Raw genomic sequence first — 20,795 nt, 5'->3', positions numbered from 1 at the left:
CATGGATGCCAAATATATGTAAATGATTTCCATGAAGATAAAAAATTTAAATTAAATCCTTCAAAATTTCGAGCATGAACTCTATGTGAGATTAGTTGCAATAGAAGCATCAAAGTTGTGTACAATTTTTATGAATTTTAGCACACTTTGAAGTGTTTGCATAGAATGCATAATTCCTTAAACGGTTTGAAAAATTCTTTAAAGTTAGCTAGATTTTGCTTATTAACCTTGTGATTCACCTCACTCGGTTAAGAAGTTTGAATTTGAGAACTTTGTTCAGCTTACTTACCATCACTAAAACAATTTTGTGTGTTAACATTTGCTCATCAAATTTTGCATTCATTCTGCCTCTTGTGTGTAACAAATGTACTTTTCCAAATAAAAGTTGTTATCGTTGTTGTAATGTGTCTTTGACATGGCATACATTAATGCAGAACATACAGTGAAACCTGTATAAGTTGACCACTACTATAGCAGTCAACTGAAACAGGTAATCGACTTATAGAGGTTGATTTCTATGATATGGAACTAATTCTGTACCTAAAAAAAAAAAAGCGGTCAACTTTACAGGTTTCACTGTATATTATGAAAACATTGAAAAGCGAACCAAGGTGCCGCACAGTGGGACGAAAACGCCGAAAAGTGCTTATAAATGGGTTTTTGCCGCCTGCCTTGTCTAGTGGTCAGAGATGTCTGCCTGCGACAGGAAGGTCCGGGTTCGAATCCCGGCCAGGGCCTGATTAACGCACGGTCCGGCGGGTCCGTGGACCTGGGCACCACAAATTTAGGGGCACTAAAATAGCCTAAATTCACTTAATTCCTTCCTTTCCAGCTTTGAAAAGAATCAAAAATCCTGAGAAGCTGCGTTTCTCAGGATAATTTACAGGCATTCTTCTTATCGACCATTGAAAATACTGTGACACCAAAATTAGATTTCGATGATGTGATCGACACATTTGCCTCTGTTAAAGCCAGAAAGAAGCCTTTTTAAAGTTTAATGTCAGAATAAGTTTTTTTTTTTGCTATTTTCGCAGTTTTAAATTGTTTTTTAATTCATTTTCACCTTGAGGTAAGGCAATTTTGACTATGATTAGTATGGGGACTATCAAGTGTTTGGTATTCAAATCCCAGGTTTCTGTAGTAATGTGTAGGTTTCTAGTACAGAACATTGACTTTGAAATTGCGCTGATTTTCTCATGGGGGAGCAGAAATTTTTACTTAGGACCTGGGCACCAGTTTGTTTTGATCGGGCCCTGATCCCGGCTCGGGCATGTACTTACTTTCTCTCTCCTGTCCTTCTCCTTCCTTTGTGTGAATGTGTTGTTATGCTGTGAATGGTTGCCTACCCTATAAACGGGTCCCTGTGGCATATGTGTACTGTAGAAGTCGGACTTCACACCAAATAACGGTACAGTTGGAAAAGTGAAGCAGCGCACCCCAAATTGCCAGCCTAGTGCCAGCCGTTGTTGTCGTGTGCCAGCCTAGCTGGCACACGACAACAACAACAATGGGTTTTTTTTCCTATACTAAACCAATTGAGGATTAATAAATTTGCACAGGCCTACCTATTAGGCAATCAGAACTGGAATTTTAGAGCCCTTCATCCACTACAAAGCTGAAGGGAGAACTTAGAAAGTTAAAAAACCATGAGTGCGGGAATTTACAAAAATTGCTTTTAAGCAGTCTAGATTTTTTTTTTCTTATTAAAGGCGGGTATATTTAATTTCTCTCGTGTCCAACGATAGTAATAGGACGAAAAAAATCGAATTCTCAAACCGAGAATCGGTTCTGATCATCACCAAAAATTTGGGAATTCAAGGTTATTTTTTTTTAAACACTCTACAAAAAAATGTCCTCTTAAAAATTATTAATTAGTCATAAATGGTCTGTAGAAAGACCCTGAAAAGGAATTAGCTGCGTAAACCTGCGAACTTTGGACCCTGAGCCTAAACAAATCGAGAAAAATCCATTATAACATGACTGTGCAAACAAACCAGAGAGAGAGGTTTAAAAACACTTTTAAGCTTTTTTTTGGCGTTTTCGCCCCACTGTGTGCCACCCCGACTCCCCTTACTGATTTTTCTTTCAAATGATATTGTTTCCATTAGCAAAATTCTGTAAATGAAACATAAACAACCATTTTAAATATTTCTTACTAATACCAGTCAACTTTTTTCAAGCAATCCAATGTTGACACTTTTCTGAGCCCCACCACCTCTCTAACAACCGATTTTTCTCAGACCGGGGCAGGGGCGGATACAGAAAAATCTCTTGGAGGGGGCCCGGGAAATTGAATACATTTTTTTTTATTTATAAGATCCCTTCAGGCCAATGAATCTACTTTTAAATTAACAAATGTACTTTGAATAAAAAAACGCAAAATATCTTTAACATTTCAAGCCAATTAAATGCTAAACCCAATATAATGTCATCGAAATGCTATACAATGAGCAGTCTTAATTAGGAACATTGTCATAAAGATTAAAACAAAAGGGCGAGCTTATGAAATAAACCCATACTTCATTTGAGTTTTTATAAATTAATTTATGTTTTAACTAAAATATATGATTAAGAAAATCATAGCTTCATAACATATAAGTTTTATTGAAGAATTCAGAAACTATTTATGGGTGAATTTCAAAGTAGTTGCTGATTTTTTTTAAAGCCATGATACAATTGAGATAACATTTTAATACTACATGCCAATTCCATTAGTATCATGGTCTTGCCAAGAAACTACCATATGATTTCTTTCATTTCGCATTTTTATAAGCTGAAAAAGAAATCAATTATTTCGCAAATAGCTTTTTGGATCAAAATGACTATTTTAGGCACGCCTAACACATTTTTTTTTAAAAACGTTAATTATTAGTTCTATCAACGAAGAATTAATGGACGAATCACGATACAGTGAAACCTCTCTAAATGGCCACTTTTTTGCGCCACGGATTTTTTACCCCATAGACTTAATGTTAAAAACACCCCTAGCAACTGCCACCCAATCCTTCTGAACGGCCGCCGAGTGGATGTGTCCATTCCATTTTTCAGAAAAGTCTAATCTGCAGCTTTTCAGTTCAAAGAGGAGAACTCTTATTGGCCTTTGACAAATTCCGATAATTTTGGAGTAAAAATGTCACTCATGTTGATTTTATTAGTTGGTCAGTATGTATGTGTAATCTGGGTTGCAAACAACACTGTCGGAGATCATTTTATGAATCTCGAACTACGTATTGAAATTCTGAGCAATATGAACACGGTAAATCGGCGAGAGAATTAATAGAGTACGATTTCGAATTATTTCCAGCGCAAAACAGAAATGGGGAGCTTTGATAATTACATTGCCGACTGAAAGAAAAGTCTTCCGGTTAACAAGTCTGCGAAAATAAGCGTTTTTCAGTCAAATCTAATATTAGTTTGGGATTGGTTTAAATTAACTTATCAATTCGCGGAGTGTATTTAACGTCTTTTGAGCAAATACATTTTTATGCCTTTCAAGCACTAATTCGGCATCTGACAATCAATTTGCGTTTTGTAATCATGAGCAAACTAAATTTTCAACTGTAGTGATTTTGAGGATAATAAATAAAGTCATCGGAAGTTCAGATGCAATAACAAATAAATTGGTTAGAGCAATTTATTTATCATTTTGAATTGCAACAAGCAACATCTTGAATTGGATTTTAAAAACAATTGTTGGAGAAGATAAAAAACTTAAGTCACAAATTGTATCCTTTCTTCTAAAAATGTCAATAATATTTAAATAATCTACAATTTCCCTTTTAGAATGGTCTCAAACTTCATTTTGTCTATTGTAGAATTATATTGCAACTGTAACAAAAACCCTTTAAAGCGGCCACCTCCTCTGAATGGTAGAAATTTTGCGGAACGGAGGGGTGGCCGCTCAGAGAGGTTTCCCAGTATTACGTTCCCTTGAATTCGAAAACAGTGAGTTAAATGTGTTTTGCTACTCTGGCCTCTAACTCCAATATTACTTCTTTAGCAAACAAAATATTTTTGTACAAAATATACTGTTTGTGTTCTTTTTAAATAACTATAAAAATATTTGCTATAGAGAAGTCAATTAAAAAATAATTATATAGTTGAATTAATTCATCCTTTTGGGGGGTGCCCCCCCCCCCCTAAAATCCGCTACTGGACCGGGAATGGTTCCTGCTCAGAAGTTTCATGGTATTACATTGCATTTCACACATCCGTATGCAAGGGGAGGATTGTTTATAGGATTCAAACCCCCTCTGAAATTATTAAAAGCTATTCCCAAAAATGCTTTATGAAAAATTTCTTTTGTGCTGAAAAAAAATATATTATTTTTATCAATTTCATTTGAAAATTGAAATTAGCTTTGTTGAAAAAATGTATGAACTCTGCAGAGTTGATTTTTATTGCCCTTATTACAAACATTTTTTGTAACATAATATGGGCAGGGTTACTACTTAATTCTATGTAGCATTACAATCGAGCAAACATTGATATTTGTGTTAAGATTATGATGGTTTCATCATAGGAAGAAAAAAATATATGTAAATAAAAATAAGAAAGTAAAGAATTCATTTAAACTGAAGTTTTTGCTTTTATGATAGACATTTAAATATTTACAAAAACAAAAACTTATCACTTTTTTTTTCTTTTTTTGGTAGTTTACATATTTTGACATTGGATTTTTGTAACTTTAAAAAAAAATAATCGAAATTCCCTGCTCTTTTGCCGTCTTTAAGGAGATTTTCATGGATTTTCCCTGTTTTATGAATTTTCTGTATTTTTCCTTGTTTACAAAGTTTCCCTGTTGCATGGCAACCCTGATGGGGATTTTCTTAAGATTTTTAAGCCTGTCAAACAATTCCTACAAATATGTTTGTCACAGGAATACAAAGGTTGGGACTTGGGTTCTCATAACACTTAGGGAATAATTAATAAGTTTTTTTTAAATTACCCTGTTATATCTCAATGAGGATTAAGTTTCTACATACAATATACTAATGACCTGAAAATTGCCATTTTTGGACTCAAGTTAGTCTACTCCAAGTTCAGTATGTTATAAGGTCACTCTTTAAAATTTCTTTAAAAACAATTCAACTCACCCCACTTTCTTCTAATAATTTTAAGTAAGATAAATTTAACTCTCCAATGATTTTGAAAGTCTTATCACACCCTACTGACTATGTTTCAAAAGCATTTTACTTATTTTTCTGATGCTAAATGTTTATTGTCAAATGGTCCAAGGCACAGTGCGGTAGCTAGGCATTGATAGAAGGTAGATCACTTAATTTATATGGAAAGTCCTGAAGCAGAATACTTGACAACGTTCTGCAACGAAAAATTATTTGACCAAAATTGTTCAGCAAGTTCTTCAAGTATTGTATACACAAGCAACCAACATTACCTTTTCCACAAATCTGGAGCTCTAAATCACAACAGTTTCATACAGGAGGTTTTTTTTTTTTTTTTTTTTTTTTTGTTTTTTTTTAACTTCACTGTTGTTATGCATTTCTATAGAACCTAAACCAATTTGGAATCTCCAAAAATATTTTATATGCTTTCTAAAATGTATAAAAAGAGTAAAGATACAACATTTTATGAAAATCCAAACCTAGGGCTCAAACCACATTTTTTGGTTAATTTTTCATGGCATGAAAGAGTAATTAAAATAATGTTGATAAATTCATAAATTACTAAAAAAATAAATAAAATGAGTCAAGTTAGGGTATCATACAATAAAACAAAATAATTAAATATTTTCAGGATGTAAAAGGATTGAAATCTCAAACAAGCCACGCAATTTTCGGCGATGGACGTGTTCAATGTTGGCATATTTCCAAAAACATACATTTATGGAGGAAATTGTAGAGGTGAAGATCGATTGGGAAAAATAAGGAAAAGGGGAACCAAAAACGCTAGGAAAATCAGAATCTTTTCAGAAGTAGGATGCAAAATTTCTGCAGAAAATCTGTAGAAACTACTGATTTTCTACAAATATCTTCCAACTCATGATGGAATTTTGTACAAATTCTACCGATTTCTTTAAGTTCAAAATAATAAATCTAAAGTTGCTGCAGATGACTTACGAATTCAACATTTTTCGCAAGATTTCCGCCGAATTATCATAATTTCTGAGAATTTTATGTTTTTTTCTAATTTGAAGAAATCTGCAGAATTTGTGCAAAATTTTATCTTGAGTTGGAAGATATTTGTAGAAATCTGTAGAATTTCTGCAGAAAATTTGAGATTTCCTCTCACATTTGAACAGCTCAGGGATCTGTTCTGAGACGTACGTCACAAATTTAGCAGTATTCTGCTTTGGGGATGGAAAGTTACTCAAAAAAAAAAATTTCATAGGGAAGAATTTCACACTCGTGACCCAGGACTGTCAGAGGGTTAAAATAACTATCACAAAACCAAGTGATTTCTTTGAAAGAAAACTAATGGGTAACTTTTATAAATTAATCAACTATTTTCTATTCAATGTAATTCAATTATAAATATTAAAGTTCCAAAAATACGAATGAAATAATTTATTTTACTGGTTTCATTTACAAACAGAAAAATTTCAGTTAGTAAATATTAGTCTACCTTTAATAATCAGCCTTTCCATAATTTTACAGAAGTATTTCTAAATCAACATACATTTGGAAGGGTAGAAAACTCATATTGTACTCCTAATGCAAGAAGGTCAATAACACAAAACTGACTAGCTTTATTTTTAGGAGAGATGCTATAAAATTTTTAAAATTAAATTTTACTCCTGAGCAGGAACCAATAAAACATAAAATATTCCACAATAAATAAATAAATAACCCAAGTCAAGCATGAAATACTAGAAAATCGCCCGTCAAAGTATGATGGGTGAAAATTGCTTCTACATTTGAACAAAGCAATTGCCTGTTTGGTGATATTTTGATAGTTGAAATTTTAACCCTAACTCCATAGGATTAACACTAAACTCCAGTAGATAGCATTTAGTTGTTGACCACTTTTTTGTTTCTTCATTCTCCTAAACAATGCCAAAAAATATTATCAAATTGAACTGAAAGCAACTTAAGCAATGAAATAATGCCTTTAGGCATGCTATAGCACAAGTTTCATTGTTGCAGGGCTCGTACTCAATTTCAGAAATAAAATGAAGGGGCCGTGGTAGCCTGATCGGTAAGGCATTGGACTCGGGACCGGAGGTTCTCTGGTTCGATCCTCACTGGTCGAAGACCCACTGTCGTCATTAATGGTGACTGGGCGACGTTAAATATGCTCGTGGTCACAATGTCCTCCAAGTGAAACGATACCTCTGGGGGTGCCAGACTAGGAAGTTATTCGGCTCCTGGCCTGGTTCTAAATTGTCTCTCGAACTGTCCATAGATGGCACCACCATCTATTGTGTTGTCTTTGTGCTGTCCTGGAAAAACAAAATCCTGGAAACATTGTGGATTAATAGAGGTATAAGCTTCCCTAGTGGAATAGCAGAAACCTCAATCTGTGTGTGTGAAAGAAAGAAAGAATAAAATGAAGGAGTTTTCAGAAATAAAATGAAGGAGTAAAATGAGATTTTGAAGGAGTACTAATGTGCTATCCTTTAATGATGTCGCACTTTTTTCTCAACATGTTTGACCCCCTTCCTTTTTGTCACTAAATGTCACACTTCACCTTATTACTCCTCTTGTCATATGTCATATTACTATAATAACTGTGATTTCACTTTTTGTCACAATTTCATGAACTCGTCTCCCCTCAAGGCATGACATCACTTGTGAATGACCCTTTGTACAATAACTGTGATTTACTAAACAATTGTTTTTTTAACACAATCACTTAATATAGTATATCTACCTATTCCATTTTTAAATATTTAAATAATAATTAGACAAACTAACTTTTGTTGCTGAGAGTTTGGGAGGGAACAGCAATAATCATAAAACTTGAAAAAATAGCCAAGCACCATATAAGCATGTTTTACAACACTTATGAAATGTCTTAGTCATCTAATAATATTCTCACCTTCAACTTTTAAGACTTCTATGATCAATTTGTAAATCACATCTTTTGAAAACAGTATACGCAATTACTACATGAAAATCGTCAATATACCTTTGCCTTGTGACGATGTTAAGTTGTCGATCGATGTATTTTAAGTTACTGTCATAGAGGAAAATTATGTAGTCTTGAATTAAAAAAGAAGGAGTTAAAACCAAAATGAAAGAGTTTGAAGGGCCCTTCAAAAAAATTTCCTGAATGAAGGAATATTGGAGGAGTTTTGAAGGAGCGTACGAACCCTGTTGTTGGTGTCGTCAGAGCATTACTCGATCAGTGATCCTGGCTGTTATATATATGACGATTCCATTAAAATATAAAACTGAAAAATGACAACAGCTATTTCAGCAAAGGGATATTTTTTCGAAAAATTTGGCATGTTCAATGTGATTATAATTCCCTCATTTTATGAAATTATATATTTATCTTTGATTTTAATATTAGTTATGGCTGGAAATCACTGGAATAACTTAAAAACTGATAAAAATAAAGATATGTCATTAGTACATGTAAACAGGACCTGACTACTGAATAGGCCAACAAAGCTGTGCTCTAGAGCTCCTACTTTTTAAGTTCCCTCAACTGGCTAAAACTGTTTTGGCCAATAACTAAAAGTAAAGTTTGATTGCATGGGAGTCACAAATAAATGCTTAATCTAGGGCCTCCAGTAACTTAATTAGGCTCTACATGTAGAACAAATAAAAATATACCTAATTCTAAATTTACTGTGGTTTCTATCATTTGCTTAAGACCCTCTTGCATTGGGTGTACACTGTAAAACATATTGCTATCATATACAGGTTGTAAAACTCATGTTTTTGGTGTATTAGAAAGCACTTTAGCTTTTTCAAAGGGAAAAACTCTACACACAGCTCTGCTTCGAAGTAAACCTATAGGTACAGGTCCATAATTGCGAGAATCAGTAGAATTGTCTTTGTTGTCGCCTTCCAACCACACATGTCCTTTTGGAACAACATGAGTACTAAATCCTCTTCGAACTTTATCCCCAGGAATTGCTCGGACTCGTTTACAGATATACAGCTTGGGGTTAGAAGGTGACCTGGAGACAATGATGTCTCCACGATCAATTTTATTCAAAATTATTGACACATGTTCGGTTAGAATGATATCGTTAGAGTTTATCGTTGGTTCCATCGATGGTCCTTGACATATAACAAAATCGCCTACATATTCTAAAGTGCAATATACTATGCAGCCAAAGTATCCCATGTAACCAGCACCCAGGCAAGTTTTTGAAACAATCTTGCGAATAGTAAGCCATGATATTTTCATGTTTCGTAAATATGTGTAAATAAATTTGCAACAGTCAACTGCAGTTTATTTTCACAAACACAGCATGAACCAATTCAAACACTACAGCTTCATTTTTCTTTACATTAAAAACACATTCTGAAAGATATATTTCATCAAAAAACACGGTTTAGAAAGCAAATGTAAAAAAATGCTCTATAGGCAATTCGATCAGTCCTTGTGATCTTGAAAATTCAACACGGCTTTTAAAAATAAGTCACTTCTTTGGCCGGAAAAATAACAAAAGGCATTGTGCTGAATGTAAAATCTTTTTCCTCTTTTGTAGACTTCAATGTGTTCTTGTATCTAAAAATGACATTGACAAATTTTAAAATTTACAAATTGTTAGATTGAAAACAAATTCACTTCGTTTCATTTCTTTTTTGGTGATGCTGAGAAGGAAAATCCTCACAGATAATTGGACAACGGCTCTCCTCTCCAAATTTGACTCGGTACTGTTTCGAATAATTCGGATAGTTGGATTTTCTCAGAAAAAAAGGGTGGGGCGGGGGGGGGGGGGTCATACACATTAAATTGACGACTCAGGATTCAGCTGCAGATCTGGTACTGGAAATTTTACGAATTCAGGCCTGATTATATATCTCAATAAGGAAATTGAACTTTTCTTGCAGTTGTGTTAAGTCAAAGAAACAGGAGCTTTATCTACTAATTTATTCGCAACTCCAACGAACTATAGGGGACACTGAAGTCACTGTCTAATGGCGGACTTAAAAGCTAAAACAAACGCACATGGTAACGAAGAAAATGCTAAAAGTGTTGTGATTTTTGTTCGTACGTATGATTTTTTCGCTTTATTTTTTTTAAATTAATTTTCAAAGTCTTGTGGATATTCTGGCCCACGTAGAAAGAAATGAGAATTCAAGAAGCATTACTAAACGTCAAAGATTAATGCAAACTACGTAGTTCGTAGTTCTAAGCAGCTATTTCCACGATGTTGAATTCGATATTTATCAATTCTTGATAAAACTAAATAATAATTGTGGCCTGACAAGAATAACAATTAATGCTAGAAAATTCAATATGACATTACAAATTGTTATCGAAAGAAGATGATACTTTTTTGCCTTGCTTGGCTAGCGCTTATTGTTTTCCATTTGTATAGCTGAGTTATTTCTCTCGAATTCCCGAATCGGTTAATTTAAAATTTTCTGTTTCGATTTTTCTAATTTCTGAGTTACGATTTAACTGTGTCATGTTCAATCATCAACAAAATTCTCACGGATATATGGTGGTAGTTTTCTTTTCAGTTGATTGACCATTATTTCTTTTCACTTATCGAATTCTGTAATCTTACTACCATTTTATTCCACTCATGATAAAAATTAAAAATGGTTTAACTAAAAACGCGAAATCTCGCCAAGGCTACTTTGCTCGCACTATACTAAAACTATAACCCTAAACAAATGTGGCGAAACCTTTCAGCTGAGAATAAAAGGAATAAAGTAAATTCTTTCTCGGTTATTCATTTTGTTCTACGATAATATATTCAAGAAAATATTTTGCATACTGTCCATTCCAACTAAATAGCTGCTGTAAAATACGGTAAGTTTAATTAATTTAAGATTAAAAAAACCCCCATATTCTTACAAATTCATACAAAACAATAAAAATTTTTACCTTGTATAACGTTATCCAAGTTTGTTAATCCAGAATTTTCGCTTTCACCAATTATTAAGGAAATAATGAAAACTAACATTATTTTGAGAAGCTCGAGAATACTACTAAGGGACAAATTAATTTCTGTAGCTGAAAGCAAACTAAGACACATCGATTGCGTTAATGACTCAGAACAAACTGCCTGTGTTTACGTCAACAGACTCACGTGGAACTCAACGTGGCAATGTTTTAGTTTCATTTGCTGTTTTGTAAATCACCGCAAGGTAGCGTATTCGAGCGCTGGAGTTCCGAATTCATTTTGCCATTAGGTGGTAGTAGAGTCCAGGGACTCTAGCTGGTAGAGATCAAAGAGGGAGGAAAAAATGAAAACTATTTCTTTATAGGATGATACTTCATTTTAAATTTTTTTTTCAGACCGGAAACAGGAGAGCTTCTAAATCTTCCAACTTCCACAGCTTTCCCAAACAACATGCCAGCGCCTAAAATTGCATTTGTCAAAAATGGTTTCGAGAGTAAGCATCGAATAGATCAAGATGTCTCACACTGCTCTGCAACATGAAACAGGTTTTTATTTGATTGTGACATGACACATGTCGCGCCGCCACATTTCATTGAGTTAGAACGATATTTATCTCTTGGCGAAAAATGTTTCGTACAGCTCGTGTTTACATAATTAGACCAAAGTGATTATGTCCTAAGATATTAAGTATGATTAATATGTCCAAGTGGTTGGTTTGCTTCCCAGGTATGGAGTGCATAGGAGCTGGTTAAACCAACGGGCTAGGTGTATGAACATGGTACTCAAGGAAATTTGCGTTAAGCGTAGTATCAGGTTTATTGATGTGTGGAGTAAATGTAAACGAGATTGGATTGCTAGGGATGGCCTGCATCTGAGTTCTACAGGGGTCAAAATGGTTAGTGGTTTGGTTTTAGAGGCTTCAGAATCAAAAAACTAAGCTGGAATGGGGGGCATGGTTTAAAGAGCAGAATTCGAAAGGGTACTAACTATTGGGATTTTAGTAGAAACCGAAATAGGGTGGCTAATAAGAGAAAAGATTTTAACAGTTGGGATTCAAATAATCGTGCAGCATTAAATAAAAGTAAAATGGGCTTACTAAAGGTTTTTTTACACAAATGCTCGTAGTATTAGGAACAAGATGGAAGATATGAAAAGCATAATTATAGAGGAGAGGTTGGATATTATTGGAGTTACCGAGACATGGGCGACCGAAAGTGATGATGACTTATTATCTATTGCTGGGTATAATTTGTTTAGACAAGATAGAGTAGGTAAAAGAGGTGGTGGGGTTTTATTTTAAGTCAGAGACACTTTAATTTGCAATGAATTGGTAATTAATAATAAACCTAACGAGATTGATATGATTTAGCTGGAGTTGATTAGTAATAGGGGCAAAAAAACTACGTTTAGGGAACATTTATAGGCCACCCAACTTAAGCCAGGGTCAAGACGAACAGATGTTTAGTATTATTAGTGACATTTCTAGCAAGGGGTCAGTCATCATAATGGGAGATTTTAATTTTCCAGGAATTGATTGGAATAATTTTTACCATAGTAATAGCAGAGAAGAGGATTTTTTGAAAGTAATTGGTGACTGTTTCTTAGATCAAATTGTAACTCAGGGTACTCGACAGGACGCGGTTTTGGATCTAGTTTTCTGCGACATGGAAGGCTCTGTTCAGGGGTTATGTGTAGGGGAACATATTGGAGATAGTGACCACAACAGTATTAGGTTTGGGATTAAATTTGATATGCACAAAGTAGAGAATTTTAGGTTTGTGCCCAATTTCAGAAATACTGACTTTGTGGCACTTCGGCAGAGTTTGAAAGCAGTTTTTTCTTCTGGATTGGACAATAGCGATGTGAATCTTCAGTGGGCAGAGTTTAAGGAAAATCTAGCGAATACGGTTAGGGATCATATTCATTTTAGGAGAAAGGGTGTCAACACGAAAATTTGGCCAATGTGGTTCTCCAGGGAAACTAAAGACGCTCTAAATTACAAGCAAGCTGCTTTTCATAGGTTTAGAGAAACAGGTCACAGTGCAAATAGGCAGGGACGTAACTAGGTCATTTTCAAGCAGGGGCAAGACCTCGTTTCGGCGCTTCCCCCCCCCCCCCACACTCATAAGTAAATATCAAAAAATTATTATTTTAAAAATATAAATTGAAATTAGGCAGTGATAAGGATGCCGCATGTGTTGATAAGCGTATAAATGGCGACTTTTACGTAGTTATAAGTTTTTATAGTTTTATCACTGGATTGCATTTTTTTAAATTTCAATAGTAGGTAAAAATAAATAAATATTTTATTTATTACTAGCCGCCTGCGGCGACCAGCCGGTCCGCTTTCTTACGCCATTCGCCTTTCTATGCAAGCAGCCACCTACGGCGGCTGGTTGGCTAACTTGTCATTTAAATTTTTACTTCAAGTTTGCCGCCTTCGGTGGCTGTTTAAATAAATTTGACAGCAGTATTAATCATATATCTGTATTTTTTGTTGTGCCATTCACATTTTTACGCCAAGATTGCCGCCTTCGGCGGCTATCTACCTTTACGATCTTTCTCTAAATTTTCTTATCCATCTCTATTTATTTTAACCTCCCCTCCCATTTCCTAATAAAAACAAAGATCACTCAAAAAACCCATCTTTTTTTATTTAAGTAGAGCAAAAAAAAAAAAGTTATCTTCAAAATTCCCCATAGTGTGCAAAAAGTAGCGTTTGACAAAGAAAAAAAATCTGTTATTATTGAATTAAATGTGCATAACTATGAAATGTAACGTAATATAGATGCAGCAAAACGTTCCAGCTTGGAGGGGGGGGGGGGGAATGGAAAAAGAAATAAATGCAATCCCTAAATAAAACAAAACAAAAAAAAAAAGGAAAGAAAAAGCAAGCTCTGCCGGAAAACACGTGGTCATTACGTCATAAAATGTAGAAGTAAGTTGTATTGTAAAAACAAAAGATAAACATTGTTTGCGATTAAGATTCCATCGTAAATACCAAATCGAAATCCAAGTAGTGACGTCAGAGGCATAAAAGATTGAAGAACGCTTTTTTCGACCGATGCGTGGAAAGACATTATGTGTTCAGCATTAAAAAATTGTTTAAAAAAAAACTATTGCGTATTTTTAAGAACTTTTTTCTTCTGAAGAGGGTGAAATGGTTTTACTATTACCAACTTAAATTTTAGAAATGGGGCTTTGATACTTCTCGCAGGATGATATTTAAAAAAACAAAACCCAGAAAAAATGCAAATAAAAGGTTTTTTGAAAAATTCATAAAAAATACAAAAATTGCTCTGTTTTCAAAATTTTTTCATTCATCATATTTAAAATTAAATCTTCTACTTTATAGTGCAAAAAATATTTGTGTGGCTCGATTGTGGTTCGGGGTCTGTGAGGTAAAAAGTGCAAAAAAAACACATAAAACATTAAATAACTTTTTTTCTAATTAAAATATCAAAAATCGAAGCCCGTGGTGCACATCTTCAGCAAAAACTGCACCTGTATACCAAATTTCATCTTTCTAGGTCTTACCGTTTTCTCGGATGCGCGCCACACACACACACACACACGAACCCCCGAAGATTGCTTCGCAACCTCATTTGATTTGCGAAGATTTAAATCGTCTGTCAGAAAGAATCAGAGTGAAAAACACGTTATGAGTTCCGTTTAGAACAAAGTGAAAGTTCCCCTCTCCCTCCCATAAAAATAGAGTTTAAGTGAAGAACTAATTTTTTGAACACAATCCTACTCCTACCCGAAAATACAAAAATAGTTTGATAGAAACATGCATGAATGAGATGATATTTGAAAAAAAACAATCGCTTTGAAAATAGCATTTTTCCTCGTTCCAAACTAACTTGAACCAACTTGTACAGCTATAGGTGCTGGTGCTAAAGAGGCTCCTGAGCATTGCCAAACGGCAGTTTTGTACGTTTGAAAAACTGCTTTTAAGTTCGTGATCTGTAGTAATATATTTTGCTCTTTAGCTCCGGACTGAGTGTAGGACTTTTCGCTAAAATAGAAACCCTTATACCTGTTGTTCTAATTTATTGATAAAATTGTTACATGCTTTATTTGATGCAGAAAAAATCTTTTTGGAACAATATGAAATATTAAGGGATGTGAGAAATCTTTCATCCCTTTAAAGGCAATTTATGTGAAATTTTAGCTTAGAAAATTAATTACCAAAAAAAAAAAAAAAAAATTAGAAATTTAAAGTAAACAACCCCAGGTTCAAATTCTTGGGGCTGGAAGTAATTTTGTGCAAAATTTTAAGGCTGTAGGTGCTCTGAAGTCTCCTGGACGCAGGCCCGCCGCAGGCATCTTTACACAATTTCTTTGACGTTGTTTTTTTTTTATATAAATGTATCGAGATGCGAATTTAAAATTACCACTTCAAATGAAAACAATAAAACAGAAATGTTTTCAATTATTTATTTTTAAGTATTTATATTATACTACTATGAAGAAATTTGTAAGAAAATAACAATCTTTAACAATATGTCGCAATAACGTGTGAAATAATTTTAACTCTGATGAAAAATTTAGTGGGCTATTTGTCTTTGTTTCTCACACGAAATTAATTCAATATTGCTACAACTTAGTATATTGACTTTAATCTGACAACTTACAATAGCTCGAATCAAACAGATTGTCTTTAACATTACCTTGAAAATTTTACATGCAACACATTTTAAATTGTTGCAATCTGTACGTCAAATATTAATTATTAAAAGAGTTAATTTTTATAAAGGACGCACGTTCCCCACCTCTGGTATTTAGTATGCATCTGAAAAACATTTTTTAGAAAAACAGATATACCTTTTTTAAAAAACACAAATCTTAAACATATTAATATTACATGTTTTCACAGTGAGTTTCTTTTCAGGTATTTCCATTTACAGTACAACCTTATTTATTTGGACTAACTTGGACCGAAGGCAGTTTTAATAAACGGAAATCCGGATAATAAGCAGTAATTAATTCGAAAATAAGAAGACTTATCTTTTATTAGCAGCAAAAAACGATCTTTTGTAGCAAAATTACATAGGATTGTTACTCGCAAATGCTTGGTCATTAATAGTTCAGCTGCAGTGGTGTCAAATTGACGCTCCAAATACGTCACGTAGTTCATTAGATGAAATTAATTTATTGCACCACCTATATATAGCAGTTGTGTATTTAACCAAAATAAGCGAATATTTGGCACGTTTATAGTTTCGTTCTTACTATCATTAATTTAGAATTATCAGTTTAGTGACTATATTTTTTAACTCTACAAATTTGATCCGGATAAGCCGGATGTCTGGATAAACGGGTGCCAGATAAATGGGTTTCTACTGTAAATATAAATATGCATCAAAAGTACCAAAGCAAAATTTGAGAGGTGTAAAAAATAGTTGATTTCTAACACATTAACTGAAGTAGATGATTTAAGCACATTTAAAATATTGTGTGGGTGGTAAAAATATGTCGAAACTAAGTCTAAAATTTCTCATTTTAGCTGAATTTATCTTCAAAAACCTTAGTATTTTCTAAAGAAAAATGGGCAGCCTCTCGCACTTTAAGTTGAATCCACATTATTATAGTGCGAGATTTTTCACCAAGAATGAGAAAAATTGTAAACTAAACTAGGCCAATGGAAGTGTAACGATTTTCCCTTAAGCCAATGGGGTAGACAAGCTCTCGTCATTGTAAATGAGAGGAAGACATCATGTTGGCAGCTTTATGACGTTTAAATGCAGAAAAATGACATTTGAGCATTTTCGCTGTTTTGTACTTCCCATAGCCTTGTTCTTATATTCCTCTTCAGAGGAGCAGGTTCTTTAAATAAGATATAACAAGTGCTAGTCACTCTAAGAAAATACTTTCATGCTATTTACTGCGCCCTCCTCGCTCTCTTTCGGTCTATCTTTACCACTCTTTATCCACATTAAACTGTGCAAGCTTTCTGCCTGCGCCCGCACTGAGAGTTTTTTTTTTTTACTTCTAATAATTTTTTTACAAAAAATAATTTGAATATTAACTTTGTCAGTTTAGCGCCCCTAAAATCTGACGCCCGGGGCACGAGCCCCGTCTGCCCCCCTCTAGTTACGTCCCTGCAAATAGGCTCCAATATTGTAAGGCAAGAGTAAATTTAAGTATTTGGTACGGATTCACAAAAGAGAGTTGGAACAAAGACTGGCAGATAACATAAACAGGAATCCCAAGAGGTTTTTTGCATACGCTAATTCGGGGAAAGTTCGAAATAGTCATATTGGGCCACTGGTTGATGAGCACGGAATTTTAATTCAGGACGATAGTGATATTGCTAATGTTCTTAATAACTTTTTTTCGAGTGTTTTTAACGATAACTGTATCTCAACAGTTGACACCAACAAGACACAAGCTATAGTACAGCTTGAGGACTTTGTATTTTCCAGGGAGGACGTTTTACTTCATTTGAAAAAAATTAAAGAGACGAAGGCTCCGGGGCCATATAATATTTATCCGAAAATTTTAGTTGAATGTGCAGAAGAATTAGCAGATGTAATCGCAAACATTTTCAACGCTTCTTATAATTCGGGGACAGTGCCAGAGGACTGGAAGCTGGCTAACATTACACCGCTCTTCAAGAAAGGGTCTAAAGGGAGTGCGGGAAATTATAGACCTGTGAGTCTAACTTCGGCGGTTAGCAAAATTTTTGAAACATTGATGAAAATTAAGATAGTAAATTTAAGTATTTGGTACGGATTCACAAAAGAGAGTTGGAACAAAGACTGGCAGATAACATAAACAGGAATCCCAAGAGGTTTTTTGCATACGCTAATTCGGGGAAAGTTCGAAATAGTCATATTGGGCCACTGGTTGATGAGCACGGAATTTTAATTCAGGACGATAGTGATATTGCTAATGTTCTTAATAACTTTTTTTCGAGTGTTTTTAACGATAACTGTATCTCAACAGTTGACACCAACAAGACACAAGCTATAGTACAGCTTGAGGACTTTGTATTTTCCAGGGAGGACGTTTTACTTCATTTGAAAAAAATTAAAGAGACGAAGGCTCCGGGGCCAGATAATATTTATCCGAAAATTTTAGTTGAATGTGCAGAAGAATTAGCAGATGTAATCGCAAACATTTTCGACGCTTCTTATAATTCGGGGACAGTGCCAGAGGACTGGAAGCTGGCTAACATTACACCGCTCTTCAAGAAAGGGTCTAAAGGGAGTGCGGGAAATTATAGACCTGTGAATCTAACTTCGGCGGTTAGCAAAATTTTTGAAACATTGATGAAAATTAAGATAGTAAATTTTCTAGAGACTAATAATCTATTGACTAGATTTCAGTACGGTTTCAGGAAAGGTAAATCTTGTGCAACTAATTTATTACATTTCTATGACAAAGTTACCATGGCTTTGGACAATAAGAAGCCTGTAGATGTTGTTTACATTGATTTTCAAAAAGCTTTCGATAAGGTACCGCATGTTGCTCTACTTAGCAAATTAGCTGATATAGGAATAGGAGGGAAAACTTTCATTTGGGTAAAAAACTGGCTGACGGGAAGGAAATAAAGAGTAGTTGTAAGGGGAAATTATTCTAATTGGAGTGAGGTCTTAAGCGGGGTTCCTCAAGGATCAGTGTTAGGGCCTGTTTTGTTCATTGTCTTTATGAACGATATTCACAAAAATATTTCTGGGAACATGAATTGTTTTGCTGATGATGTCAAAGTTATGGGGACTGTAGAAAATGAAGAACAAGCAAATCAGCTGCAAGAGGATCTAGATCGTATTACGGAGTGGGCTGATAAATGGGGTATGGCTGTTAATGTTGGGAAATGTCAAGTGCTACATTTAGGGCATGGAAATAAGTGTACAAGTTATTATTTGCAAGGTTCAGTTATTAGTCAGGCAGACAAAGTTACTGATCTGGGGGTCTTAATAGGTCAGGATTTAAAGTTTAGCCAACAGTGCAGCATTGCTAGCAACAAAGCCAATAAGATGCTTGGGTTTATCAAAAGATCTATTTCAAACAAATCTAAAGAAGTTCTTCTGCCCTTATATAGAAGTTTGATAAGGCCCATTTGGAGTATGCTGTTCACTTTTGGTCTCCTTATCTTAAGAAAGACATTAATGTATTGGAAAGGGTTCAAAGGCGGGCTACAAGGCTAATAAGTGGACTTTCCCACTTAGATTATGATTCCAGGCTTCGAAGGCTAAAAATGTACAGTCTTGAGCAAAGAAGAGACCGAGGGGACATGATTCAGCTGTTTAAATTTATTAAAACGAGAGATGTTACGGGGCTAAAGTTTAGCACTGAAAACAGGACAAGGGGTCATTGTTTTAAGCTATTTAAATCTCAGGCTAACATGGATATAAGGAAAAATTATTATTTTAGCAGGGTAGTGGAACCTTGGAACAGCTTACCGGAAGAGGTGGTAATGAGCAAAGGAGTAGACAGTTTTAAGAGGGCCATTGATCTTCACTGGGGATTGTAAATTGACTAGGACCAGTCTAGCTAGGCCCAGAGCCTGTTGCTGGTCGTCACTTTTGTATTTGTATTTGTATTTAAATAGACAGTTAAGGGACGCTTCCTCTAGGAGGGTATAGACGGATTTTAAGGAATAAAATGTATAAATAAATCAGAGGTGCCCACTCCTCTAAGGGCAATGGCGCACCCCCTAAATATCGCAAAGGCCCCCCAAGTGCAAGAATTTCCCGCCCTCAACCCCCTCCCCCCCCAAAAAAAGAAAAAGTCCCATCAAAACACCCCCCAAGTTTTTTATGTATAAATCAAAATCGAATACAGTGCAGAAGCTCTCTATTCTCTACACCTTAAACCATGTTCAATTATTATCTCTCTATATACTGAACATGTTCACAATTGGTACTCGAGAATTCCTATGAATCAAATTGGAAAGATTGAAATACATTCACGATTTTATCACAATGGTTAAAAGGCAATAAAGAGAGGAAGAAGAAAAATTATTTTCCTGGATATTACTGCATCACATAAAGTCATTCAGCTGAGCAATGAGTCTGAAGTTTCTGCCACTGAACTATCTATCAAGAATCCAACCATTATATCAAGTTGTATTCAAGATCTCTAAAGTATGATTACCTTCAAGCAAAATGCGGCTGAGAATCACCTGGAAATATTTTCACTGGGATGCTGACACATGTAGGTACCTTGCAATGCAAAAACAGATTAAAAACAACTTTTTTTTAGGTACTGTACCGATAGCTGTATTGTAATTTTTTACTATTGAATGTTATATCAAACATTTTAATTAATAAAATAAATAAATAAATGCAGGAGTTAAGGTCTTTCTTCTTCTTCATCAGCACAACAGCCTGGTGCATGCCAAGGCTTTCTCCGTTTGCTTCCTCCAGGCGGTACGACACGTTGCCAGGTTTCTCCACCTGTTCGCTCTCAAAATTTTTAGGTCCTTCTCAACACTATCCAGACACCTTATTGCTGGTCCTCCCCTTCTCCTTGTACCCTCAATCTTCGAAAAAGTTAGCGTTTTAGTTTAGGTCCTACTTAGTTGAATAAGACATTGCATTGACTAGCGACCAATCCAAAATTCAGCGCCTCTATCTCCGTAACTGTACACAGGGCCGGATTACGAAATAGGCAATGTAGGCAGTTGCCTAGGGGCCCCGAGGTTCTGAGGGGCCCCGGAGAAATCTTAAAGTTGGCCTTCAACGGAACTTAATTTTTCTTCAAATTTCTCTTCGATTTTATTTTCCACTGCGATGAATCGGCCTTCAACTGCCTCAAACTTTCCTTCAATAGCATCAACTCG

The sequence above is a fragment of the Uloborus diversus genome, chromosome 8, assembly GCF_026930045.1.
Source record: "Uloborus diversus isolate 005 chromosome 8, Udiv.v.3.1, whole genome shotgun sequence".
In the NCBI taxonomy this organism is placed as follows: Eukaryota; Metazoa; Arthropoda; class Arachnida; order Araneae; family Uloboridae; genus Uloborus; species Uloborus diversus.
Note: the sequence above shows the minus strand (reverse complement) of the source record.